Source organism: Oryctolagus cuniculus, chromosome 16 (assembly GCF_051225735.1).
Source record: "Oryctolagus cuniculus isolate XC-2025 breed Fujian yellow rabbit chromosome 16, ASM5122573v1, whole genome shotgun sequence".
Classification (NCBI taxonomy): domain Eukaryota; kingdom Metazoa; phylum Chordata; class Mammalia; order Lagomorpha; family Leporidae; genus Oryctolagus; species Oryctolagus cuniculus.
The window spans coordinates 80,743,184-80,770,657 of record NC_142882.1 but is presented as its reverse complement, the minus strand read 5'-3'; the positions used below and the strand labels follow the sequence as shown (position 1 = coordinate 80,770,657).

General features: G+C 40.8%; 1 long non-coding RNA gene across 1 annotated transcript; it reads right to left on the bottom strand.

The window, feature by feature from the left end:
- Positions 1–323: 323 nt before the first annotated feature.
- Positions 324–26,905, bottom strand: LOC127492630 (uncharacterized). The gene is made up of 3 exons (XR_007922260.3): positions 26,805–26,905; positions 6,658–6,752; positions 324–625 (listed from the first exon to the last, which is right to left on the bottom strand). It is a non-coding gene; the product is annotated as an uncharacterized LOC127492630 (long non-coding RNA).
- Positions 26,906–27,474: the final 569 nt, after the last annotated feature.

Here is a 27,474-nt window from a genome sequence, read left to right as displayed (position 1 = left end):
AGACAGAGAGAGGGACAGACAGAGAGAAGGGTCTCCTATCCATTGATTCACTCCCCAAATGGCCACACGGCAAAAGGTGGGCTGATCTGAAGCCAGGAGCTTCTTCCAGGTCTGCCCTACAAGTGCAGAGGCCCAAGTATTTGGACCATCTTCCACTGCTTTCCTAGGAGCATTAGCAGAGAGCTGGATTGGAAGAAGAGCAGCCGGGACAGGAACTGGCGCCCATATGGGTCGCCAGTGCCATAGGCGGAGGCCCAGCCTACTATACAACAGTGCCAGCCCCCATGTTTGGTATTATTACTCAGTGCTATTTTTTTGCCTTTTTTAAAAAAGATTTATTTATTTTTATTTGAAAGTCAGAGTTACAAAGAGAGAGGAGAGGCAAAGAAAGAGAGAGAAAGGACTTTCATCCAATGGTTCACTCCCCAACTGGCCGCATCAGATGGAGCTGCGCCAATCCAAAGCCAGGAGCCAGGAGCTTCTTCTGGGTCTCCCATGTGGGTGCAGGGGCCCAAGGAGTTGGGCCATCTTCCACTGCTTTCCCAGGCCATAGCAGAGAGCTGGTTTGGAAGTGGAGCAGCCAGGACTAGAACCGGCGCCCATATGGGATGCTGGTGCTTCAGTGCTATTTTGAAGAAGGTAGACAGACATAGGCTCACCTTAGACTTAAAGCAAATATGCTTTCAAAAATTAAAGAGTAGTTCATGAAGGAAAAGGGAGATATATATATGTATATATATGCATATATTATATATATATATATATATAATTTCTTTAAAAAGTACACGAGAAGAGGGAACATTGTGGCATAGTGGGTAAAGCCACCACCTGTGATGTGGGCACCTACAGCTGGTTCCTATCCCCGCTGCTCCAATTCCAATCCAGCTCCCTGCTAATGGCCTGGGGAAAGCAACAGAAGAAGATCCAAGTGCTGGGGCCCCTGCCACCCACATGGGAGACCTGGCAGAAGCTCTTAGAAGAAGATGGAAGATATCTCTCTCCCTAATTCTTTCAAGTAAATAAATCTTTTTTTAAAGTACATAAGAAGGAAAAGACTCAAAAAGACCAGATTGATCTAATAAGAATCATAAAGGAGAAAAAGTTAAGAAAATGTATAATAAGCACACAAAATCAAAAGTCAGAGTACACAGACAGAGGAGAGAGAGAGAGAGGTCTTCGATCTGCTGCTTCACTCCCCAATTGCCCACAATGGCCAGAATCGCGCCCATCCGAAGACAGGAGCCAGGAGCTTCTTCCGGGTCTCCCATGTGGGTGCAGAGGCCCAAGGACTTGGGCCAGCCTCCATTGATTTCCCAGGCCATAGCAGAGAGCTGGATCAGAAGTGGAGCAGCTGGGACCCAAACTGGCATCCATAGGGGATGCTGGTGCCGCAGGCAGTGGCTTTACTCACTACACCACAGCACCAGCCCCACACAAGAGATATTTCTTTTTTATTTATTTATTTTTTTATTTAGTAAATATAAATTTTCAAAGTACAGTTAATGGATTACAATGGCTTTCCCCCCATAATTTCCCTCCCACTCATACCCCTCCCATCTCCCGCTCCCTCTCTCATTCCATTCACATCAAGATTCATTTTCAATTATCTTTATATACAGAAGATCAATTCAGCATATATTAAGTAAAGATTTCATCAGTTTGCATCCACACAGAAACACAAAGTGTAAAATACTGTTTCAGTACTAGTTATAGCATTACTTCACATTGGACAACACACTAAGGACAGATCCCACATGAGAATTAAGTACACAGTGACTCCTGTTGTTGACTTAACAATTTGACACTCTTGTTTATGGCGTCAGTAATCTCCCTAGGCTCTAGTCATGAGTTGCCAAGGCTATGGAAGCCTTTTGAGTTCACTGACTCTGATCATATTTAGACAAGGTCATAGTCAGAGTGGAAGTTCTCTCCTCCCTTCAGAGAAAGGTACCTCCTTCTTTGATGACCTGTTCTTTCCACTGGGATCTCACTCGCAGAGATCTTCCATTTAGGTCTTTTTTTTTTCCAGGGTGTCTTGGTTTTCCATGCCTAAAATACTCTCATGGGCTCTTCAGCCATATCCGAATGCCTTAAGGGCTGATTCTGAGGCCAGAGTGCTATTTAGGACATCTGCTATTCTATGAGTCTACTGTGTATCCCAATACCCAGGATGGATCGTTCTCTCCCTTTTTGATTCTGTCAGCTAGTATTAGCAGACATTAGTCTCACACAAGAGATATTTCTAAAACAGGGTAATACCTAAAGGTTGCAAGGGATGGAAAAGACAGCACAGGACTGATATTGCAGAAGAAGAAATATTGAGGCAAAAAAATGATTATTTGTAATGAACATAGTGATTTAATGATTTAAGAACAATTTACAGAGAAACAATGGCAATGCTGAATCTGGGTCCAGTTTTCTAACTTTCTGAATACATTTGACAAATCTACCTTAATGAGAGCGATTTTGCATGCCTCTTATAAACTGATCAATAAATAAATATTGATAAAGATACAGGCATTATGAACAACATAATTAATAAGCCAGATCAAAGGAGTCCTTTAGAGAGAGCTGTGTTCTACAAATAGAGAACTCACATTCCTTTCAAGTACACACTGGAAATACCCACACAGAGACCACCAAAGAAATGCAACGAAATACCAAAGGATTGATAACACAGACCATATTTTCTTTTTACAAGACAGCAATATTAGACAGCAACAGCAACAAAAAGTGGAAAACTCCATATGTTTGGAAACTAAAATAATCTTACATGTATTCCTGAATCAGGGGAGAAATAATAGAACTTTCGAAATATTTAGAACTGAATGACCCCAGAACACTACCCATAAAAACCTGCAGCGTGGCCTTAAAATTGCAATTATTAAGACAAGGTGTTAACTGTAACTGCAAGGATGAAGGTTGTCAAGAAGGAGAAGGGGAGATGGGGGAGTTTTCCAGAGGAAAAACATCTGATCGGAGAATTAAAATACAGGTAGAAGAGAAGAGGTGCAGACGAAGCCTGGAGGAAAATATTCCCGAAAATCTTCAGTGGTAAATTATTCAGGGTTTCGCCAGTGTTTCCCAGGATCCACAACAACCAGAAGATTCCCATTTTAAAGTAAGGGGAAAACACAGGGCTGGCACTGTGGTGTAGCGGATGAAGCCGCTGCCTGCAGTGCTGCATCCCATATGGGTGCCGGCTCTAGTCCTGGCTGTTCCTCTTCCAGTCCAGCTCTCTGCTATGGCCTGGGAAAGTGGTAGAAGATGGCCCAAGTGCTTGGGCCCCTGAACCCATGTGGGAGATCCAGAAGAAGCTCCTGACTCCTGACTTTGGATTGGCTCAGCTCTGGCTGCTGTGGCCATTTGGGGAATGAAACAGCAGATGGAAGACCTATCTCTCTCTCTCTCTCTCTACTTCTGCCTCTCTGTAACTCTGCCTTTCAAATAAATAAATCTTTAAAACAAGACAAAACAGGGCCATCCTAGATGCATCCTAGTCTCTTTCCAGGCCAAGTGAAAATATGTTATTGACTATGTCATAACTGCCATAATTGGTAGCACTTCAGGGTTTCTTTTTTTTTATTGATAGTACTACTAAATTTGCACTTTTATTATGTAAATTATTTTGCATTTTTAAATTAAAGTTTATATTAATTTTTTAAAACTGCAATCAAAATGTAAAAGACTCCTTCCCAAAACAATAGCTTCCATTTGTCTTGGCTACATGGCAAAGAGCAGGAGCTAATATTTCCTTGGTTACCTCAACAGTATTTTAATTGAATTTCAACTTCACTGAGCAGTCAGATTTTCCTTATGGGTTCATGATTTCACATAAAGGATACATAATCTAGAACCAATGACAAAGAATAATTAAGACCAGTTCTCTCATTTTACAAATAAGAAGACCAACCCACAAAGGTCTTTCTGGGACTTGCCCCAAAGTCACAAACGTAGTAAGTGGAAGATTTTGAATTGGAACTTAGGTCTCTCAATTTAGAGAGCATTTCACACCAAACATATTTAAACAAACATGAATTTCTTTTGACCACTTTGATTGCTCATAAATTTTTTAAATAGGTAGCAGTTGTGTCTCCAAGTTGTGTTATCCAACATAGCACACTACGAGGCGTGTACCCTATCCCTTCACTTGGGAATGACTGCACATGTGGCAAAGGCCCCTGATTCTGGGAGGTAGTAGGTCATTCTCTTATGACCATCTCTTTAGAGAAATAGTATAGGGGACAGCCTGTTGAGGATTAGGAGAAAGAACTTGAAATTGCATTTTTTTCCTATAGAAATGAAAAATAAGTAAAAAAAGAAAGAATAAAGCCTGACAAGTAATTACTGAATTATTTTACCTTTAAAGAAAAGGCTCAATTCAGTTGGCTCAACTATGTTGAAATGTGAATTGGTCATTATAATAGCAAAAAATATATGGAAGCTAATTTTCTTCCAATTAGTTTAATTTCCCCCCAATTTAGTTTTCAACCCAAAATCTATAGCTAAAAAGTAATGTAGGTGGGGAGGGTGGTCAACAAATTTTATTTCTAATAACATTTTTGAAAGAGCAACCATAGAGCTGGTCAGGACTTAGGCCACCATCAGCTGTTAAATTCCTCCAGAACTCTTGTTCTCCCTCTGACCCCGTCAGTCTTACTCACTGGAAAAGTTGTGTGTCTTTGGAGAATTTGTCATGGATTTTCTCTACCAGTTCTATGAGGAGAGAGGCTATGCTGCAAAAGACCGGGGAACTTCAGAACCAGAGAAATGATCACACTTTCCCTCGAGTCAGTAGCAGATCGGACTGTGAAACTGAGAAAGTGGGCTGGGCGTATTAGAATATGCATAACTCTTGGGAAAACTGAGCCCGTCATTACAGGAAGCATGCAAATGAGCCATTGTGGAAACTGTCAGCTGCACCATCTAAATAAGTAGGTGACCTTCATCAAAGTTTTGATGACCTTGTGAAAAGTTACCCCAGAAGGGGGCTTTCTTAGTCCATTGTTTGTTGCTATAAAAAATACCTGAGGTTGGGTACTTATGAAAAAAGACAAACAAACAAGAGAGACAGACTTAGTTGACTCATGGTTCTGGTGGCTGGAAAACCTAAACAACACAACACTGGTGTCCGAGGAGGCCTCTCCTGGCTCTGTGACAACACGGCACAGGAGCAGAAAGGGAAACAGCCACATGCAGAAGGGGGCAAGCACGGGGGGTGGGGGGTTGGCCTCACTTTATAACTGGCTCTTTTGCGAACTAACCTGGCCCTGCAGTCACTCATGAATCCCTTCTGAGAGTGGCACTCGCATGAAATAATCACTATCACTCCACCTCTCAAAGAGGTCTCCATCACACTGGGGACCAGGATTTTAGGATTTGAAACTTATGGGGACAAGATACACTCATAGCATGTCCAAACCATGCCATGGGCTCACCACACCCTCAAATAACTTCCCCAGTAAAATCAGCTATACTCTTCTCCTACTAGCCAATAAAGAAGGTTTTAGAATGGGAAGATACTACTAACAAAATGCTTCATTATCTTTGATGCCTAATAATTTTTAAACTGCTTTCCTATCCATCTTGTGATCTAGCCCCCAAAGAATCTTGTGAAGTATTTATTTGTCCCTTTTTTACAGATAAGGGAAGAAAAGATTTGGAGAGGGTTAAACTTCCAAAGACCACACTGACATGGACTTTGGATCACAACTTGGGACTCCCTCTCCCATAGCCTCAGGCTGCCCTATCCGCTTCCAGCCCAGAATGGTGGCTATGTTCAGATGATACCCTAAGTTTCAGTTTCATGACATGGTCCAGTCATAGACTGGCCAAGGATAGCAGTGGTGTTCACCACCTCAGCCCTGCCCTCTGCCTTACATTGGCTCTACAGTCTTGGAAGAGGTGGGAGGGAAGAGTGTTGCTGGAGCCAGGATGACTTCCACTGGGCACAGGCTCAGCCTGAAGAAAGAAATTGCAAACTGCCATGATGCTGTCTTTCATTTTTTCTTAAAAATATTTAAAACTTCTTTTTATTTTTTTTTGAAAGGCAGTGGCAGAGAGACAAAGAGAGAAGAAAAAAAGAGAGAGGGATTCCATCCACTAGATCACTCCCACAAATGCTTTCAACAACCAGGGCTAGACCAGGCTGAAGCCAAGAACCTGGAACCCAATCAGGATCTCCCTCATGGGTGGTAGGTACCCAAGTACTTGAGCCATCACCTGCTGCCTCCCAGGATCACATTGGCAGGAAGTTGGATCAGAAGTGGAGCAACCAGTATTCAAGCCAGGCACTCTGATATGGGAAGTGGGCATCCCAAGCTGCAGTATAACTGCTGTGCCAAACATCTGCCCCCATCATGCTGTCCTTCTCCCATTGGGAACACAGTTCATTTCCTGTCTCCCAGAGAGTCATGTGGGACTTGGGCTAACTGCTTAGTACACTCTGCTCTTACTATATTAACTCGCAATTCGAAGTATTTTAAACTGAAAGAGAGCTTTTGTGTTGGAACTTTGTTTTAGACTTCTATGTTTCTTTATACAATATATTTAATATATTATATTTATATATAATTATAGTTAATATATTATATATGTTATATATATAAAAAGAGAAAGTTATTAAAGTGATAAACTATTATTGAATTAGCTACTTACAGCACAAAATAATTGGTTTGAAAGTTTCAAGGAGTCTGGAGTAATTTCACACACCATTAGGTGATCATGTCTGATCCAGGGGTAGGAAATGGTGCCTGCAAGAAGAAACTGTGAAGGAATCAGGACAAGTGACATAAACACTTATAAATACCAAATTCTTGCAAGAGCAGAGCAGTTTTTACTGGACTAATACTCCTGTGGATGAAAGTTGCAAATGCTGGATGAAACATAAAAACAGTCTGAAGGCATTGGAAAGTGATCAGAAGCAGTCAGAAACAGGAGAGTATTTGACCCATGGAAGAACGGAGCCCCTGAGGAAATTCCCAGCCCCACTGCTGCACAGGATGCTGGGATGCAAGCCAAAACCTCACAGTCTTGTTGGCCTGAAGGAACAGAGAACAGAAAGGCTGAAAAATGGGAGAGAGAAACCTTGAACAGAGGAAGCCATGGTGGTGGTGGGATAAATTCTGCATATGAACTCCCTTCAAATCCTTAATTGACTTCTTTTTTAATTTTATATATTTGAGGTTTACAATGTGACACTTTAGAATACATATAAATAATAAAATGATTACTACAGCAAAGCAGATTAACCTAGCAACTCATATCCGTTTTTTGTGTGACAAGAGCAGCTAAAATCTACTTATTTAACAAAAATCCTTAGTACAATACAGTTTTTTATAGTGTGTATAGAGTCTCCCATTTGATTTTTCTTACTTATCTGCTATTTTGCGTCCATTGACCTACACTCCCCCCCACCCCTTGCCATTACCATTCCTGCTCCTACCTGGCTCATGCTAACCACTATTTCATTCTCTATCTCTGTATATTTGAGCTCTTTCAATAAAAGAATTCTACACACAAGTGAGGTCATGCAGTGTTTTTCTTTCAGAGACAAAAATATTGTTTGACTGGCTTCTGAGCAGTACATCCATGAGCAGGATTCCAAAGATCCCAAGAGGCAAGTGGCGCGTAGGAGGCTGAAACAGTGAGGAAAGAGTTCCACTGCTGGAACCACATGGGAAATGGAGTTTGGGGTTTGAGTCTTGACAAGTTAGAAGAGTGGGGTAAAACTGTGAACTCCTCACTGAGACGTCAGAGTCCTTAAGGATAAAATCCATACAACAGACTAATGGGTTTACCCTACAGCTAAAGGAAAAAGAAAATAACCAGAGGTTAATGGTGATCTGTTAGGAATTTGATTGCTTGCTCGAACAAAATTTGACACTCTTCAGGGTAAGATGACAAACCATGAGTCTCTACAATATATCACTTGGATGTCTAGTATGCAATTAAAAACTACTCGAATTGAAAAAAAAAAGTAAATGTGACGCATAGTCAAAAGAAAATTCAATAGAAATAATAGAAATAGATGGAAAGTAGTTTGGTGTTGGACTCAGTAGTCAAGGACTTAATGCTTGTCTACTAATAATGCTGATATTTATGTTAAAGAGGCTATTGGGGCCGTTCTAGTCCCGGTCAGGGCGCCGGATTCTGTCCTGGTTGCCCCTCTTCCAGGCCAGCTCTCTGCTGTGGCCAGGGAGTGCAGTGGAGGATGGCCCAGGTGCTTGGGCTCTGCACCCCATGGGAGACCAGGAAAAGCACCTGGCTCCTGCCATCGGATCAGCGCGGTGTGCCGGCCGCAGCGTGCCAGCCGCGGCGGCCATTGGAGGGTGAACCAATGGCAAAGGAAGACCTTTCTCTCTGTCTCTCTCTCTCACTGTCCACTCTGTCTGTAAAATAAAAATTTTTTTTAATTTAAAAAAGAGGCTATTGGAAGATAGTCATAAATAAATTTTATACATATATAATGCTTTAGGAGATCTAAAGAATAAAAAGAAAATCCTAAAACTGAAAAATACATTATTCATACTTTTAAAAATCATTAAATGAGACTAATGATGCCGGCGCCGCGGCTCACTAGGCTAATCCTCCGCCTAGCGGCGCTGGCACACCGGGTTCTAGTCTCGGTCGGGGCGCCGGATTCTGTCCCGGTTGCCCCTCTTCCAGGCCAGCCCTCTGCTGTGGCCAGGGAGTGCAGTGGAGGATGGCCCAGGTGCTTGGGCCCTGCACCCCATGGGAGACCAGGAAAAGCACCTGGTTCCTGGCTCCTGCCATTGGATCAGCGCAGTGCGCCGGCCGCGGCGGCCATTGGAGGGTGAACCAACGGCAAAGGAAGACCTTTCTCTCTGTCTCTCTCTCTCACTGTCCACTCTGCCTGTCAAAAAAAAAAAAAAAAATGAGACTAATGATTACAGAATCATTGAAGAATGAGTGAACTTGATGGCAAGCCAATAGAAATCATTCAGACTGAAACACAGATAAAAGAAAGGTAGAGAGAAAAAAGAAAAGTCTCGATGACATGTGGGACAGTATCCAGGGAGGTCATAGGGGTGTAAATTGATTTCAAGAGGAGAGGAGAGAAAGAATAGAAGTAGAACAGAAAAATACTTTTAAAAATAAGTGCTGGGGCCGGTGCTGTGGCACAGTAGGATAATCCTCCGCCTGCGGCTGGTTCGAGTCCTGGCTGCCCTCTCCTCTGATCCAGCTCTCTGCTATGGCCTGGGAAAGCACTGGAAGATGGCCCAAGTGGTTGGGTCCTTGCACCAACATGGGAAGCCCTGTCTGTAATTCTACCTCTCAAATAAATAAATAAAATCTTTAAAAAATAACTTAAAAATAAGTGCTCAATATTTTCAAAATTGATTAAAAGATAAACGCAGAAGTCCATGGATCAAAGTTGTTGAGTGAAGTCAAGCAGATAAATATTAGAGTAACCCAATCTAGGTCCATCATAAACAAACTAATGAAAATCAAAGATCAAGAAAAAAAGAATCTTAACGTAGCCAGTGAAAAAAGGTAGTAAGTACAAGGGACATGGTTAGAATAACTACCACTTGAAAAGGAAGAGAAGCCAGAAGACAATGGCATGACATCTTTGAACACCTTACGTGGAACTGTGTATCTAGCAAAGTGTTTTTAAAAATTAAAGTGAAATGACATTTTCAGACAGATAAAAGTTGAGAATATTTACACCAGCAGAACTGACTACAAAAAATGACTAAAGATTCTAAATGCCTAAATCTATTTTCGATTTTGAAAAGCTAAAAAATGCTAAAAATTGTTCAGAAGGGCAATAATCTCCAAAGTTCAGATCTACAGAACAGAAGGAGGAGCACTAGAAATGGTAAACGCGGTGAGGTGCCTCTCCACGACAGGGGAATGTTCTGGGAACCAGGTCATCATGGTGAGACCGCCACAGAGCACAGCGACACACACCTGCACGGAACACCTGCTACGATACTGCAAGCAGCCATGACAGTCCACATACAAACGCTACAATAAAAACACAACATAAAGATGGAAAAACTTGTTTCATCTACATCAGGCCTTCACCATGAAAGGAACTGGCAGGACAGGAAGTAAACCTGGGTGAGTAAGTGATGGGTGCCGTGCAGGTCTGGGACATTGCCACACCTGCCGTAGACTTCATAAACTCCGTGCTTTCAGACCACTAAGGCTATAAAAACTATTCCCTTTCTCCAATAAGAAATGAACCTGATTCTACTGCAGCATTTCATTTTATAAACTTTCAGAATCCTTTTAACTTTTTGTTGACTCTTGTAACAATAGTTAGCTTAAGGCACAAACACATTGTACAGTTATACAATTTTTTTTATATTTTTAATCTGCAAGCTTTTTTCCTATTTAAATTTTAATTTATGTTTCAAACTTCTGTGTTATAAATAAGACACACGCACACACACACACACACACACACACAAGTCCAGGCTACATAAGGTCAAGTTCATAATGATCACTGTCCTCCCACATGTTGTCTCACTGGAAAGTTTTCAGGGCCAAGGACATGCAGGGAGCTGCCATCTCCTCAGAAAACAATGCCTCTTCTAGACACCTCCTGGAGGATCTGCCTGAGGCTACTGGACTGTCAACTTTTATATACATACATATATATATATATATATATATATATAGAAGGAGTATGCTCTAAAATAATAGCTAAAAGTACAGTATAGTAAATAATAGTGAATAAACCTATAACATTTATTATAGTCATTTATTATCACTACCAAGTATTTAACTGTACATAATTGCATGTGCTGTACTTTTATAAGACTGGCAGTGTAGTAGGTTTGTTTGCACCTGCACACCACACACAGGTGTGAGCACTGCTGTTACAATGGCTATGACATCAATAGGCAATAGGAATTTCTCAGCTACACTATCTAGGTGATAGGAATTTTTCAGCCCCATTAGAATCTATGGGGCCACCTTCATATATTCAGTCTGAAATTGACTGAAATATCATTTGTTGTATGGTACATGACTGTATGTGTGTAATTATAAAACACTATTTTTCCTTTATAAAAAAAACTTTAAAAGTTGATTGATAGATAAAACAGAAAATCTTTTGTGGAGGGTTATAACGTACGTAGCAGTAAAACATAGGACAATAATAGCACAATTATACCGTTATGAAAGGTACATGAAGCAGTACAACATTAATTGAACATATATTGTGATAGGTTAACCATGTATATGGGTTGATTCCTTGGGATAGATTATAAAGGAGTATAGATAAAATGTCAACAGAGGTGAAAACAGAATGGAATACCCCAAATCATTTGATTATACACACACACACACACACACACACACCAGAAAAGGAAAGGCAAAAGAACAGAGGTACAAACCAAAAACAAACAGGAAGATGGTAGATTTACACCCAGCCACAACAATAATCTGATGAGATGGGAATGACTTGAACACTCCAATTTATGGACAAAACATTTCCGGATTGTCAGACCAGGAAAGCAACAACAGTAATAACTGTTTACAGAGGAGTGCTTCAATGGTAAAAACATAGGTTGAAAGTTAAAGGATAGGGCTGGCGCTGTGACGTAGCGGGTAAAGCTGCTGCCTGCAGTGCTGGCATCCCATATGGACACCAGTTCAAGACCTGGTTGCTCCACTTCCGATCCAGCTCTCTGCTATGGCCTAGGAAAGCAGTAGAGGATGGCCCAAGTCCTTGGGCCCCTGCACCCACATGGGTGGCCTGGAAGAAGCTCTTGGCTCCTGGTTTGGATTGGTGCAGCTCCGGCCATTGAGGCCAATTGAGGAGTTAACCAGCTCTGGCTGTTGAGGCTAATTGGGGAGTGAACCATCAAATGGAAGACCTCTCTCTCTCTCTCTCTGTCTCTCTCTCTTTCTCTCCTTCTCTCTCTGTGTAGCTCTGACTTTCAATAAATAAATAAATCTTTTTTTAAAAGAAAAGAAAGTAAGTTAAAGGATGGAAAAGGGAAACCATGCATAGACTAAGACCATGCCTAGACCATTTCTAAGACTAAGGCTAAGAAAGCTGATGAGGCTATATTAATGTCAAGAAAAATTAATTTCAAGACAGGGAATATTACCAGAGATAATTTATCATCTATAATTTCACAATGGTATAAACAATCAGCTCACCCAGAGCCCTCGCAGTGCTAAATGCATATACATTTGCTAATTAAATTGTATATTGAGTTGATTGCTGAAGTCATCCCCTATTTTTTGTGGGAGAGTTCCTATCGTTTCTGTTGCTGTTGTATACCCAGAATGCTGTGAGGATGGACGTAGTTTAAATGATGTTTATGAGCTGTGTAATTGCATATACAGTGTAACTAAATGATATGTTTCCTCATGCCATGAAACTATATTTGGATTTCAGGTGGCAATTAATTTTTAAACTGAAAATTGAAATGTTATTGTTTCTGTGGATATAGTCCCCAATTCAGGAGGTTATATGTAGGATCTCCACTGAAAATTTTTCTAGACAAGAATTGTGACTTTGGGAATAACTCAGATCAACAGGCTAGTATAATCTATGTCGTGAGTGTACTGTCCCCTGCGGTGGAGCTGTCACTTCTGTGTTTCTTTTTGAGTGTTAGACTACAGTTGGTCCACAAATTGCTGCAATCCTGGCATTAAAGCAGAGATGGCAATCAGTCTGCGAGCTTGCTGCTCTACCATGATAGCCATCACACACGACAACACACTGAGTCATCCCGCTGTCAAACATTTCCCAGTTTGTGCTCCAAAGTCTCATTTGTCATAGAATTGTTTGGACCACAGAATTTGTTGCGAATTATAGAAAGACTCTTATATTTACCCAACAAGTGAACAATAAGAGACTTTCAGGAAACTAATGGAAAAATTAGAGATTTTCTGAATTCAAAAAAATCTTGTCAGTTATCTCAACCAGCAATGTCTTTATTTTTTTAAGAAGGCTTTTATTGAATGAATACAAATTTCATATGTACAGCTTTTAGGAATACAATGATTCTTCCCCCCATTCCCTCCCTCCCACCCCCACTCCCATCCCACCTCCTACTCCCTCTCCCATCCCATTCTTCATTAAGGTTTGTTTTTAATTGACTTTATAGACAGAAGAACAACCCTATACTAAGTAAAGATTTCAACAGTTTGCAGCCACACAGACACACAAAGTATAAAGTACAGTTTGAAGACTAGTTTTATGGTTAATTCTCATAGTACACTTCATTAAGGACAGAAGTCCTACACTGGAAGTGTGCACAGTGACTCCTGTTGTTAACAATTAACACTCTTATTTTTGACATCAGTGACTACCCAAGGCTCTTGACATGAGCTGCCAAGGCTATGGAAGCCTTTTGAATCCACAAACTCCATCAGTATTTAGACAGGGCCACATGTAAAGTGGAAGTTCTTTCTTCTCTTCAGAGAAAAGTACGTCCTTCTTTGATGGCCTCTTCTTTCCACTGGGGTCTTACTCACAGAGATCTTTCATGCAGAACAATTTTTGCCACTATGTCTAGGCTTTCCATGCCTGAAATGCTCTTATGGAATTTTCAGCCAGATCCAAATGCCTTAGGGGCTGATTCTGAGGTCAGAGTGCTGTATGGGGTGTTTGTGATTCTGAGTCTGCTGTGTGGACTGCTTCCCATGTTGGAACTTTCTCTCCTTTTTAATTCTATCTATTGTTATTACCAGACACTTGTCAACCAGCAATTTCTAAATTTCATTAATCCATGACTCACCTGGCAAAGGTTGTAAAAATGCAAATCCACTGTTCTCATTCCCAGAGACTAAAATTCACGTTTAGGTTAGGATCCAAGAATCTACTTTACTTCTCTGAGTTCATGATGCAGTCAGGTCTCAGATTGCACGCTGAAGAATGCTGATCCGATCTCAACAGATCATGCAAGGCAGGTGGCTGCCAGCATCTGCTCAGATGTTCCCACAAAGCAGCTGAGCCATTTAAGAAACTTTCCTTTCAAACTGACCCATGCACACCCCTGTTTACTGATGTTAAGGATCTCCCCTCTAAAGCTGCACAGACCAAGTCAAATGTTACTCCTATTAAGATAGCCATTGTATTTTTGATACAGTTATCAAAACTGCTTAAGAAGCTAAACACTCCCAGTTACTTTGATGTCTTCTCAAATTCTGTGATATTTAGATACATCACCCACCTTTATGTTTGCTGTGTTCGTGTGTGTCCTAAAATGCAAGATCAGAGCTACAACAAATTGAATTTATCTTCACCACTGCAAAGTAAAATGAGGGTCATTACTTCTTCTTTTTTTTAAAATTTCTATCAGGCAGTGTTACATTCTTCAATTTTGTCCTTTTTAAATGGGGTTTTGTGTATTGTAGGCCTTTTGAATTTTCATATAATTTTATAAAGTTATCCAAAAGAGCCTGCTGGGATTTCAATTTGTATTATATTGAATCTTGACATAAATTTAGTTAAAATTAATATTTTCACAATATTTATTTTTAAAATCCATGAGCACAGTATATCTCTCCACACATTTATGCTTTCTTTAACTTGTTTCTTCCATATTTTATGTTTAATGCGGTTTATCCCTAAATATTTCATATTTTTATGCTATTTAAAATCTCAAAAGCCAACTTCTAGTTGTTTGTTGTTAGTGTACCAAAATACAATGGAGGGGCGCAGCGCTGTGGCCTAGCAGGTAAAGCCGCTGTCTGCAGTGCCGGCATCCCATATGAACACTGGTTCTAATCCCGGCTGCTCCACTTCCAATCCAGCTCTCCACTATGGCCTGGGAAAGCAGTGGAAGATGGCCCAAGTCCTTGGACCCCTGCATCTGTGTGGGAGATCCGGAGGAAGCTCCTGGCTCCTGGCTTCAGATCAGTGCAGCTCCGGCCATTGCAGCCAACTGGGGAGTGAACCAGTGAGTGGAAGACCTCTCTCTCTCTGCCTCGCTTTCTCTCTATGTAACTCTGACTTTCAAATAAATTATCTTTTAAGAAATATATAATTGAGTTTATGTGTTGTGTCTTGTAACCAGACTCACTCATGGATTCTAACAGCTTTTTGGTACATTGCATAGGATTTTCTACTTAGATAGTAATGTCATCTGCAGACAGAGTGTTACTTCCTTCCAGCCTGGACATGAATTCTTTCCTTCCATCTTTCTTCACTGATAGGGTCTTCTGATGCAATGCTGAACAGAGCGGGGGAATGAACATCCCTACCACCCTCCAGATCCTAGAGGGTAAAAAATGGACGATGTTTGTTACAGTGTTTTGCAGATTGAGGAAGTTCCCGCCCATTTCTTATTTGCTTGTTTATTTTTAATTAGCTTTTTTTTTTTCTATAAAGGGATATATGATGCCTATTTTAGGCTTTCTGGAAAGTGTACTGTCTGTTAATAGTCTGCTTGGGTGCAGTCCTTTAAAAATATTTTAAAAAATAACAATCTTTGGTTGTAGTCCATGGACTACTAGTTTGGGAACACCAGACCTAGCAACTTGTTATGCCTACAATTCCTGCAACTCACTCTAGGAGGCAGGAGTACCAAATTGCTAATCCTCAGGGTACCAGAGGAGTGGATGAACTGACAATCTAACTTTAGTCTTTAAATACATTACTTTTAATTAAACTACGCACGTTAAAGTGGTAGTAATTGCTGTTTTTCTACATTGACTTAATATTGAGGTGTAAGACTAATAGAAGAGGCTATAACTATGAGTTTTAAGTAACTGAAAAATTAGAATTCCTTTACCTTTTATTCACACACAAAATTTCCAGTCATTAGGAAGTAGCACATTGTGTTCTGTGCTGGTCTGGGTAGACCAGTCACTAACAGACTCAACTTTCTCAGCCCCATTATTTCTGCAACTGTGGGTATTAAAACACTCCCTGTGCTCACAATCCAACTAAAACAAGTTGAAAGATGTCTAGGATTCCTAGGGCTCCTGGTTTCTCTGGTTTGTCTTGTATACAATCACTTTTCTACATTCATTTTTTTTGTAAAATTAGAAAATAAAAATCTACAAAACAGAAAGCTTACATTTTCTCCTATGCTTTCTTATTGGAAAAATATTTTGATCAGAACGAATTTGATCTCTGAAAAATATTTCCAGAACTGGAGAGTTTTTAAAATCCATTTTCCACAACTGTTTATTTTATTGTTTGTTTTGGATTTTTCTTTTTTTTTTTTGATTTATTTATTTGAAAGTCAGAGTTACACAGAGAGAGAAGAGGCAGAGAGACAGAGAGAGGTCCTCCATCCAATGGTCCACTCCCCAGTTGGCCGCAACAGCCAGAGCTGTGCCAATCCGAAGCCAGGAGCCAGGAGCCTCTTCAGGGTCTCCCATGTAGGTGCAGGAGCCCAAGGACTTGGGCCATTTTCCACTGCCCTCCCAGGCCATAGCAGAGAGCTGGATTGGAAGTGGAGCAGCCAGATCTCAAACCAGTGCCCACATGGGATGCCGGTGCCCTCAGGCCAGGGCATTAATCCACTGCGCCACAGCGCTGGCCCCTTGAACTTTTTTCTGTTAGTGTACATTTTTATGAATTTTAGGACATGTATAGATTTATGTAAGCAGCTCATAAACAACACATGGAATATTTCTCCATGCTATCTCTTTGTAGTCACAAATTCCTCCCACCTCCAAGTCCCAGCAACTATTGATCTATTCCATTTTCCTATAGCTTTGTTCACAGAAATAAAATTATAGGGTATGCAACCTTTCAAGACAGCTTCTCTTACCTCAGCATTACGTCTTTAAGATTCATCCCACTTGTTGCACATATCAATATTCTATCCTTTATTATAGTAAGTTGTTTCCATTGAATGGATATACCACAATTTAACCATTTACTGTTGTTCAACAGAATATTCAGGAGGTTTCACTAACAAAGCTTCTGTGAGTTTTCATGCTAGGTTCTGTGAATGTAAGTTTTTATTTCTCTAGGGTGGACACTCAGGAGCAAAGAGAGCTGGGTCACTAGCCAGCATGTTAACTCTATAAGAAGTGTTAAGCCACTTTCCAGAGTGACTATTATTTTGCATTATATGAGTTATTACTTCGCATGTTTGTCAGCACTTGGTATTGTCAGCATTCTTATTTTAGTCAACCTAATAAGTGTGTAGCAATATTCAATCATGGTTTTAACTTTCATTTGCTAAGAGTTAATAGTATTGAACATCTTTTCAAGTGCTTGCTTGTTGTCCTTATAAACCCTTTGGGGCAGTGTCTGCTCAAATCCTTTACTCATTTTTAAATTGTTTTGTGGTGGTGTTGTCTTTTGTTGAACTTTGAAAATCTGTTATATTGTATATTGCATATAAGTTCTTTGCCAGATGTATGACTTGGAAATATTTCCCCCTAGTCTGCAGCTTTCATTTTGTCTGTTTTTGACAGAGAAAACATTTTACTTTTGATGAAAACTGATTTATTGCATACTTTATTTTGTGGATAGTGTTTTGGTGTCATTTCTAACAACTTACCATCTAATCCCAGGTTGTAAAGATCTTCCTCTTGTGTTTTCTTCTTAAAGTTTTGTAGTTTTATGTTTCACATTTAGACCCAGATGCCATTTTGAGTTCATCTTTACATAAGTTGTAAAGTTTAGGTCAAGTTCATGTCTTTACACACAAAAGTTATTCATTCCAAAACCATTTGTTAAAAAGACTACTCTAGGATGAACTTAGCAGTTAAGATGCCTCCATCCCATATTAGGATGCCTCATTCAACGTCTAACTCTGGCTTCCAACTCCAACTTTCTGATAATAAAGACCCTGGGTAGCAGTTATCAGTCGAGTTATTGAGTCCCTGCCACCCACGTTCGAGGTCCAGATTGAGTTCCTGGCTCCCAGCTTCTAGCCCAGTCTGGGAGTGAATTAGCAGATGGTCCTTGTTTTCTCTCTCTTTCTCTCACTCTCTCAAAAAAAATATTTTTTGTAAAAAAAAAAAAGAAAGAAAGAAAGAAAGAAAAGACTGCTCTTTCTCCATTGAACCGCTTTTGCTAATTTCCTTTTGTCAGAGGTCAAATGACCATATTTGTGTAAGCTTATTCTGGACTGTATTTCGTGCTGACCATGTCTCTATCTCTTCATCAATCGCATACCAACTTGATTACTGTAACTTTAAAGAAAAGACCTAAAAACTTCACTTAGACTCACAGAGCTCCCCTCTTCTTTCTCAAAATTATTTCAGTTCTCCCAATTTCTTTTTCCTTCCATTTTAGAATCAGCTTATCTGCATTTATAAAAAATTCTGCTTGGAGTTTGATATGTATTGCTTAAAACTATAGCTCACCTTGGGAGAATTGACATTTTTAGTATGTCAAGTTTTCCAAACCATGAACATAATATGTCTTTCCCATTTATTTTGATCTTCTTTAATTTTTCAATTTCATAGTTGAATATGTAGCAACTAAAACATATTACAGGTGTTGGATAGTTAGTTATGATTGTTACATTTACAGCCAAGTATTTAAGTTCTATAGCTATTGTAAATGGCATATATTTTTGTTTTAGTTTCCAATATTTCATTGCATTATATACATGTACATATATACACGCACACACATAGAATGTATTACATATACATATGTAATTGATAGATGTTATCATTAATAGATTTTATCCCATTTCTTTGCAGAGTCCATAAACAAAAATTGAATAATTTCTAATATTATTTAGCTCTCACAAGAGATGGCCGAGCATTAGACCCCTGAGGCGAGGACATAGCATAAACTCAGTGCAGGAAGGAAGCAAGGTGCATAAGTTTGGCATAAGCCAAGCTTTAGGTAAAATGAGACAGCTCTGGGATTCTACCCTATCATCTCCATTTGCTTCTCAAACATCTTTGCATAGCCTGGCACTCTCTAAGGTCTTGGCAAGTATTGGTTTCTCTTAATGAAGAGAAGTTGGAAAAGTCTGGAGCCCTCATTCCCAGATGTTTTTCTTTTTAAAGTGCTGAAGCTAGTTCTTCTTCAAACAATAGCCTGCATCAAGCCATAGAAATGGAACTGCTCTAGTAGAATGTTACAGGATCCTAGCCGAATCTGTATGAGTCCATTTCTATACCCTACCCTATCTCCTCAGCCATGCCCATTCTTCTCTAGAATTTCAGGGAGCACTGTTTAGGAAAAATTATCTGTAGCACGGATGTAGGAGACCCTGTGATGGTGGTCAAACTGCACGGGGTCAGAGTGTAGAAGGATGTTCAACCTTGTCACTCCAAGGGCAGTCCCTGGACCAGGAGCATCACTCAAACCCAAGGCCCATCCCAGACCTGAATGAATCTGAGTCTGCGTTTGGGCAAGATCTCCTGTTGATCTCTGTGCATCCTGGAGTTTCAGAAGCCCTGGTACAAAGCGCAGAGAAGGGGAAGAAGCACACAGTGGAGTGACCGTGTAATGTGAGATGTGTCCCAGAACAGCACAACTACATCTGACCAAAGAACCACTCTATTACTCCTCTTTGTAAACCTAAGTATTTGCCTAATCTTATTATTTTTCAGATGTCTTCAGGGATTATGAGTTTAGTATAAAGACAATACATTTTATCTTTTCACTTTGACCTTTCTGACCCACTTTTGAATTTCTAAACCATCGATTATGACAACAGCCTCCCACCGTCATGAAGATTAGTGACCTGTACTATTTCATTTAAAACAAGTTGTCCAGTCACAAACAGAAAGTGCACAATACTCTGACTCTGTAATGTGAATTGCTAATGGCATTTGAGCTATTTGAATAGAAAGGTGCTATACACAAATTATTAAGCCAGGTTGAGAGGTCCTGGGCAAGACTCTGCTTCCTCCCTAGGGCAGAGCTGAGCATTCTCCTTCTGGACTCTGGCATTGCCTTTGTAAATGATTGATTTTTCCATATCTGAATACTGACAAATCTATAACCAGCTCCGATGTTAATATTGTGCCAGAATGAAAAGCAAAATAAAAACAAAATAGCTGGGGTTATAACACTGAAAGATAAATTAGATAGGATATTGAAAAATAAATTTGTTATCTATTTCACTTGTGATCTGAGCTGAAGTCCAAAAATCGCAGTGCTCTTCCACTGAAGTTTGGATTAGTCATGATTTTCAAGCTATTCTGTATCTATAGATGCCTTTATGGAAGGGCACTGGTCCTTGGTAGCCCTATGTGTGAACAAGATAAAGATGGACAGCCTGTATGCAAGGTGAGGCGTAGATGAGGTGTGAACCTCCTGGGCAAGCTGCTAAGATACTGTCTAGCTCTGAAAACCGAGCAGTGCAATAAACAATGTGTGAAAATCAACTGATGGAAGCCGACTTGTATTCACAGAAATGATTTTGTATTTGTCCTTGATTTTAAACCCCAATTTGTCAATTACATGGCTGAGAAGAATCTCTGTTAAACCAAATGGGCCATGATCACTACTGGACCGACATCAGGTGTATCAAATGCCATCGGTTCATTCTGAGCAACACATTACCCATACATGCTTGCCTGGAAGTTCCCACAGCCACCATCTGAACTCAAGAAAGTACAACTCCTACCTGGACAGCCTCTAAAGAGCCTCCCTTTGCCTCCAATCCTTTGAAGCACAGAGCCAAGGTTCATACCAAACAGGTAGAACATCCTGCCATTTGTCCACAGCTTTGTTATAAAGCCCCACTGCCCTGGAGAACAGAGTCAAAATCACTTGTCCCCCACGATGGCCTCTACTGAGCTTTTTACTTTTCATTGACCCCTTTTGTATTCCTTACAATCCAGTCAATAGGAGCTTATCTTTCTAATTTACACTCCACCCAGTGCCTGCACTTACTGTCTTATCTTCTTTATGTCTAACTAATACCCGCACTTCAAAGATTCCACTGAAATGATATTCCTCCCAGAGGTCCTTCCTGAGCCTTTCTGTCTTTCCCAAAGTCCTCTACTTCTTTGCTCCCCAAACTATTTATCATCCTATTATTTAATAGGTGCACGGATCTCAATCTGAGCACTTACCCTGTTACAGTTTGAGTCATAGCTCTTTGCATCTAGCTCATATTACTGTTGTCTTTTATTGTATCTCCTATTGGTTCTTTTTTTAAGATTTATTTATTTACTTGAAAGAGTTACACAAAGAGAAAAGGAGTGGGGGGTCTTCCATCCACTGGTTCACTCCCCAATTGGCTGCAATGGCTGGAGCTGCGCCAATCCGAAGCCAGGAGCCAGGAGCTTCTTACAGATCTCCTACATGGGTGCAGGGGCCCAGGGACTTGGGCCATCCTCCACTGCTTTTCTAGGCCATGGCAGAGAGCTGGATCAGAAATGGAGCAGCTGGGTCATGAACCGGCACCCATATGGGATGCCAGCACTGCAGGTGGTGGTTTCAATGGCTACACCACAGCCCTATTGGTCCTTTAGAGGACACACATGTCTTCTTCAGTTCTGGATTCCTCATGGTGTCTAGCAAATGTCAGATACTTAGCAGTTACCTTATTAAGAAAATATGGTCTGTTTTCTGTAATATAATTATTGCCTCCCTGAGGAAAAAAATCTGTGCTCCAAAAGTAATTTTTTCAATGAGAAAAGATGATTATGGCTATTAAACTTAAACCCTTAAAGATCATTTTACCAACATGAATCTCAAAAATAAGGTTTTTAGATAGTTCTAAGTACATTTATTACTGTGACCAGACATAATATATTGGGTAAGCATAAATCACTAAAATAGCCTACCATGATTTACAATTTAGAAGCAGAAAAACTGATTCAACGTGATTGACCAATGTGCTCACCCGGCAAGGAGGGTTTTGGGAGAGCTAACACTGGAATCCAGATTCATAGGCTCTCTCCCAAGGTCTCAAGAGCCTGCCTTCCTTGCAAGACCTATTCCAAAGAGACAGAAAAAAGGCAGGCTTCAGAATCAATCAGATGTGTGTTCAGATCCTGGCTCTGGCACATCCCAGCTCTGTGGCCTTGGTGGAACCTTTTAGCTCTCATCTCTTCATCTATAATTGGGGAAAAATTCCTGTCTCCTAAAATTGCTACACAGCTTAAATGAGATAAAATATGCTGTGTGTTTGGAGCTTATTGGTTTTCAACAAATGCTTGTGTCCTCTTCATCTTCTAGAGCAGCTAATCATCAGTGGAGGTTTAAGTGGGAGAAAGGCTGGCCTAGGATCAAAATCTTGGGATTTAAGATCAGAAATGTGAGTACATTTTTATCAAAAGGGGGAATACCTTTTCAAAGTTAAAACTCATTTTTCCAGAATTTCTAATCAAACATTTTATCAAGCACTTTTCTTTTATCCAAGGCAACCTGTTGGGTACTGAAGGGGCTGTGAAGACATGGTCCTGCCATCAGACAGCTTTGGTCTGCTGTGAACATCTACAAGATGCTGCGTTGTGGTATAGTGGGTAAAGCGCTGTCTACCATGCCAGCAACCCATATGAGTGTCAAGTTCAAGTCCTGGAAGTTCCACTTTCAACCCAGCTCTCTGCAATGGCCTGGGAAAGCAGTACAAGATGGTCCAAGTGCTTGGGCCCCTTCACCCATGTGGGAGACCCAGAGGAAGCTCCTGGCTCCTGTCTTCAGATAAGCCCAGCTCTGGCCGTTGTGGCCATTTGGGGAGTGAACCAGTGGATGGAAGACTTCTCTCTCTGCCTCTGCTTTTCTGTAACTCTGCTTTTCAAAGCAGTGAATAAATCTTTAAAAAAAAAAAGTTCATGGAAAATGGCATTAAAAGATGCTTATTTTAGTGTAGAAAAATGAAATTTATACAGAGATTCTCCATCATACACATTTTCTTGAGCTTTTTGAAAACCCTGAATATCCTACCAAGTACCACTGTGGAGTTGTAGATTCCTAGATTCTAGGCTGTTCCCATGTCCCTAGTAAGCTCTTCATCCTTGTGTGGTTTCTCAAGGAGCTTTCCTGCAACTTCAATCAAAACAATAAAGGATAAGGTTTCTAATAAACCTTTAACATCTCTGACCAGTAGTATCCCTGGCAGTCCCTCAGAACATGCCTTGCGCTAGGTTTGTTGGGTCTCTCAGCTCTTGTCTTCTGGTCTTGGAAGTCAGCCATGCCTAATTGCTCCAACATAGTTTTCTCATTACTAGGTCATGAAGTCAATTTAATAGGTCTTGACCAACATTCTTTTCAATTAAAAAGACAAGACCAGATTAGAAAAAAAGTCGAAATTCATTGTATTTATCCTTAGTAACCTTTTTAAAAACGAAATACTAGCCTGTGTAAAAAATTTTTTTTGCTGTGGGTAACCATGAAATCTATTTGAAAAACATGCTCTGAAAAAAACAGGACCTTGTAAATCATAAGTGCCAAGAGTGTTCATGCAATAAGTGTCAGGAATTAGACTTTAGGCTTAAGTCTAGTACTTTAGAAATTATTTTCTTCTAGGAATTTACATTAAAATGTACATGGTTGCTAGTCTGATCTTCTATTATGCCATACAACCTGATCAACCAGATTTCCTCCTGTTGTTATGTTCACCTCTGCCATCATCACCACCATCTCCTTTCTCTTTAGGGAAAGATCTTTGACAGGGTCCCAAGATTTCTCCTTTATTCTTTTTTTTTTTTCAAATACATAAACATTTTTAACAAAGATTTTACATATTATATGGCACCATGTGATGTTGAAGTACATGCATACAAAAAATGTCCAATGAGGAGAAGTATATCTATCTCCTCAAACATTAACATTAATCTATGGTGGAAACATCCAACATACAGCACCTTCACATTACCTGTGCTGGATATTAGAATTCTAGAACTTCTTCTCCTGCCTAGCTATAACTTAGACCCCGTTTTTCAATCTTCCTGGGGAGTTCAGTTTCTCTCTACCACCATGCCCTGTATTCAACCTAGCCAGTCCTACTTCAAGCTGTCACCCTTTCAGATCTGAATTAGCAAATTCTTTTCATCTGTGTCTTCCCATGCTTCAGAGTGGAGTTCTCTTTAAGACTAAAATCTTTCTCTGGCTGATGCTGCTCATTCCTCAAAACACTCCTGATGTACTGTTATGATTAAAAGGGACAATGATGGAGAGGGACAAAGGGGATGCAGTAGGTGGAGCCTCCCACCCTGCCATGCTTGTCTTGTCTCATTAGGTTGGGTCTCTGTTCTCTGCATCACAGGAGGTCTGCACATTGGCCTGTCTGTGAACTGACACTAAGATGTATAAAAAACCTTCTGCTTTTATCCCACCGAATAATGTTTGAATCAAAGAATATTTAAAATACTGATACACATTTGTTCCTTCTGAGTGTCTTGTAGCTCTGAAGTTGTTCAGAGAAGCAAGTGTTGTTGAGGACTTGATGAAGACAGAGGGCACTAAGGAAGAGGTGAGCTTGCAATGCTCTTGTGGGTAGAATTTGGATAAGTGAAATCACATACGTAGGAATCTGTAGGAAAACAGGACAAGTATAGAGAAAGCAGCCAGCGGGCTCCAAATGAGGGAGTGGGCCAGGGTGCGCAACGGAAAGCTGGACTGGAACCTTTGGGAGGTAGCATGGAAATGTGGATTAAGAACAGATCTTCGGCTGGCGCCACGGCTCAGTAGGCTAATCCTCCACCTTGCGGCGCCGGCACACCGGGTCCTAGTACCGGTTGGGGCATCGGATTCTGTCCCGGTTGCCCCTCTTCCAGGCCAGCTCTCTGCTGTGGCCCGGGAGTGCAGTGGAGGATGGCCCAAGTCCTTGGGCCCTGCACCCCATGGGAGACCAGGAGAAGCACCTGGCTCCTGCCATTGGATCAGCGCGGTGCACCGGCTACAGCGCGCCAGCCGCGGCAGCCGTTGGAGGGTGAACCAACGGCAAAGGAAGACTTTTCTCTCTGTCTCTTTCTCTCTCCCTGTCCACTCTGTCTGTAAAAACAAACAAACAAACAAACAAATCTTCATGGGAAGACTTAACACCAGGAACAGAGAGGAAAACTTGTACATATTGTACATATTGTTGTACCAAATGAACATGGTGTTTTAAGAGGGGTTAACATTCTATTTTGTGGAGCAGAATTCAGTGCAAGGAGGCATCCAGCAAAGGTAGGTCACATGAGGAGCCACTCAAGTAACCCATCCTTGAGGCAAAACCAGGGCAGCAGAGTCAGGCAGTGGGAACGGGGAGGGAGTCTAGATACGAAGACTTGTCTAAGACAGTGTGCCATCAGCTCAGGGCTATCTGATCAGACACACTATGTTTATACGCTTGGTCTTGAACCAGTTAATTTTCCCTTCAAATGTATCTTTCCTGAATATGTAAACTCTCTCATTAAGATACAAGCCATATGCCTGCTTTGAAGCTAAGCCAGACCCCACCTAATGCTGGCCTTTACCTCTTTTTTTTCTTGTTGGTAATCAGCTCACTGAAGCAGATGTTACTTCCTGACTCCAGAGATGCCAACAGCCTCAGAAAGAAATGGATTATCGAAATGGGGTCTGCACTCAGCATGATCCAAATATGGAAATCAAACCGAGGCCTTCTGAGGCTCCAGGCTTGGCAAGGAGGATGAGAAAGGGCTTAATGTTGGTCCTCGAAAAGACTGTGGTTACCAGGGCCATCGTGGTAACCTGCAGAAAGTCTTGCCAGTCGTAACAATTAACACTAATAGTGCACTTGCAATTTAACTCCATGGATTAATTTGACAAATATTTATTGACTGTGTGCCAGGCACCAAACAAGGCTGTGGGGGGTAACAAGATGCAAAGGGCACAACACCTGCCTTTGCTAAAGTTTCCAGCTGAGCAGGGGAGACTGACCTATAACCCAGTAAATACTACTACCGTGGAAGGTTCTGCTCTCTGCGTGTCCTCGGAGCCACAGAAAGTGTAATGATCTGATGCTGCAGACACAGAGAGTTTGGGATTTCTCATTGCACACTTTTCAAAAATCCCTTGGAAGTTCAAGAAGTCACATATAAGCACCTTCCAGTAAAGCTTTGATTTGAATAGAAATAAAAGAACACAAAAATCAGCAAGTCCTCCGTGAAACCTGGAGTGTTCCCCAGAATTGCTTTCTTGGGCCTTGATTTAACCAGTTGTGGTTACCCAGCCTGGCCCTCCTTTTACAGAAGCCTTGAACTCATGATTCTTGAGCCCTGAAGTGAGAGAATTTCAGCTGACAGCAGTAGCCAGATAGTAGGGAGGAAGACAGACCCTGATCTCCTGAAACAAACTGTCCCTCTTCACTCAGGATTAGAACCATTGACGATTGTGAGTCTTTGCTTTCCTTTATGTTTCATGATGTGAGGGAGGGAGAGGTTTGTTTTAGTTTAAGTGAGGTGGTTTCTAGTGGTGGGGAAATGCAAGGTTGAGATCTAGGAGGGCTAACAATGGAGAAGCTAACTGGAAATAGAGGCTAGTTACACTGGATTTAAGGATTATGTTCAACTTTAGGAAAAAGGTATTAAGAAGCTTTTAAAAATAAAAATCATAGTCACTATGTTACTAAATAGTTTCAGGCAGGTTTCCTTGAAAAGTATCCTTCCTCCTGTAACCCCCCGCCCCCGCCGACCATATCCTTGTTAGGTTTAGCTTAACGATAATGAGAGGGGCCAAAAAAGCTTTTAAAGCTGATTTCCTTCAGTTTTTAATTCCTTGCCAGGAACTGGAGGACTGATTGGCCAGGGCCTCTTCTGTCTCTTGGCTGTTTATGAAATTACAAAGTGAAATAATACACACACACACACAGAGTGCAAGACAGCATCACAGAAAAATATGTTCACTCTAACTGAATTCACTAAAATTAGCAGTGATGAAAGGAATAATACATCCCACTAGTACATTGATTTTTGTCCTCCAAGGGAAGCAGCTGCCGGTCAGCAGCCCTTGGCAGAGAGCTGAGTCGTACCTTGCAATGTGTCCTGGTGAAGACATGCTCTGGTCGAAGCTGAAAATGCTCAGGTGAAATCACAGGGCTTGTGTGTTCCCTGCTTTTCCAGCGAACTTAAATAGTTCAACAGCTGTGATTCATTGCACCAGTCTCTTCCACACCCACCCACTCTACAAGTCACGTACAAGGGTACACACCAAAGTAATTAGTGAATTATCCAGTTCAGCTGCATAGCTATGTAGTCAGGTGCTAGACACCAGAGGTGGTCTTATGCAGATTTCAGGTGATTATTTAATACATTGAGTTAAGACAAAAATCTATAGTTCCTCTTCTTGTTGATTTATGATTTTTTTCTCTATTAATCAAAAGATCCAAGAGAGTTGTATGAACCCCAAAGGCACTGGAAAACATCAGTGCAACACATGTTGAGCCAAAGTTGCCCACTGTCTAAATCATTCTCTAATAATGATGTTTCCACATCATTCGCTGTATAACATTAAACCATAAATTACCAGCCTGCCAGTAAGTCTAACCTGACTCTTCCTAAACTCAAGAGTACTTCAAAAATCTCATGGAAATTTTTATTTAAAAGATATTTTATTTTGGTACAAACATGTCAAATCCATGTGTTTTTTTTTTATCATAATACACACTTCCATGAACTCTTTGAAGTCTCCTTGTATTTATT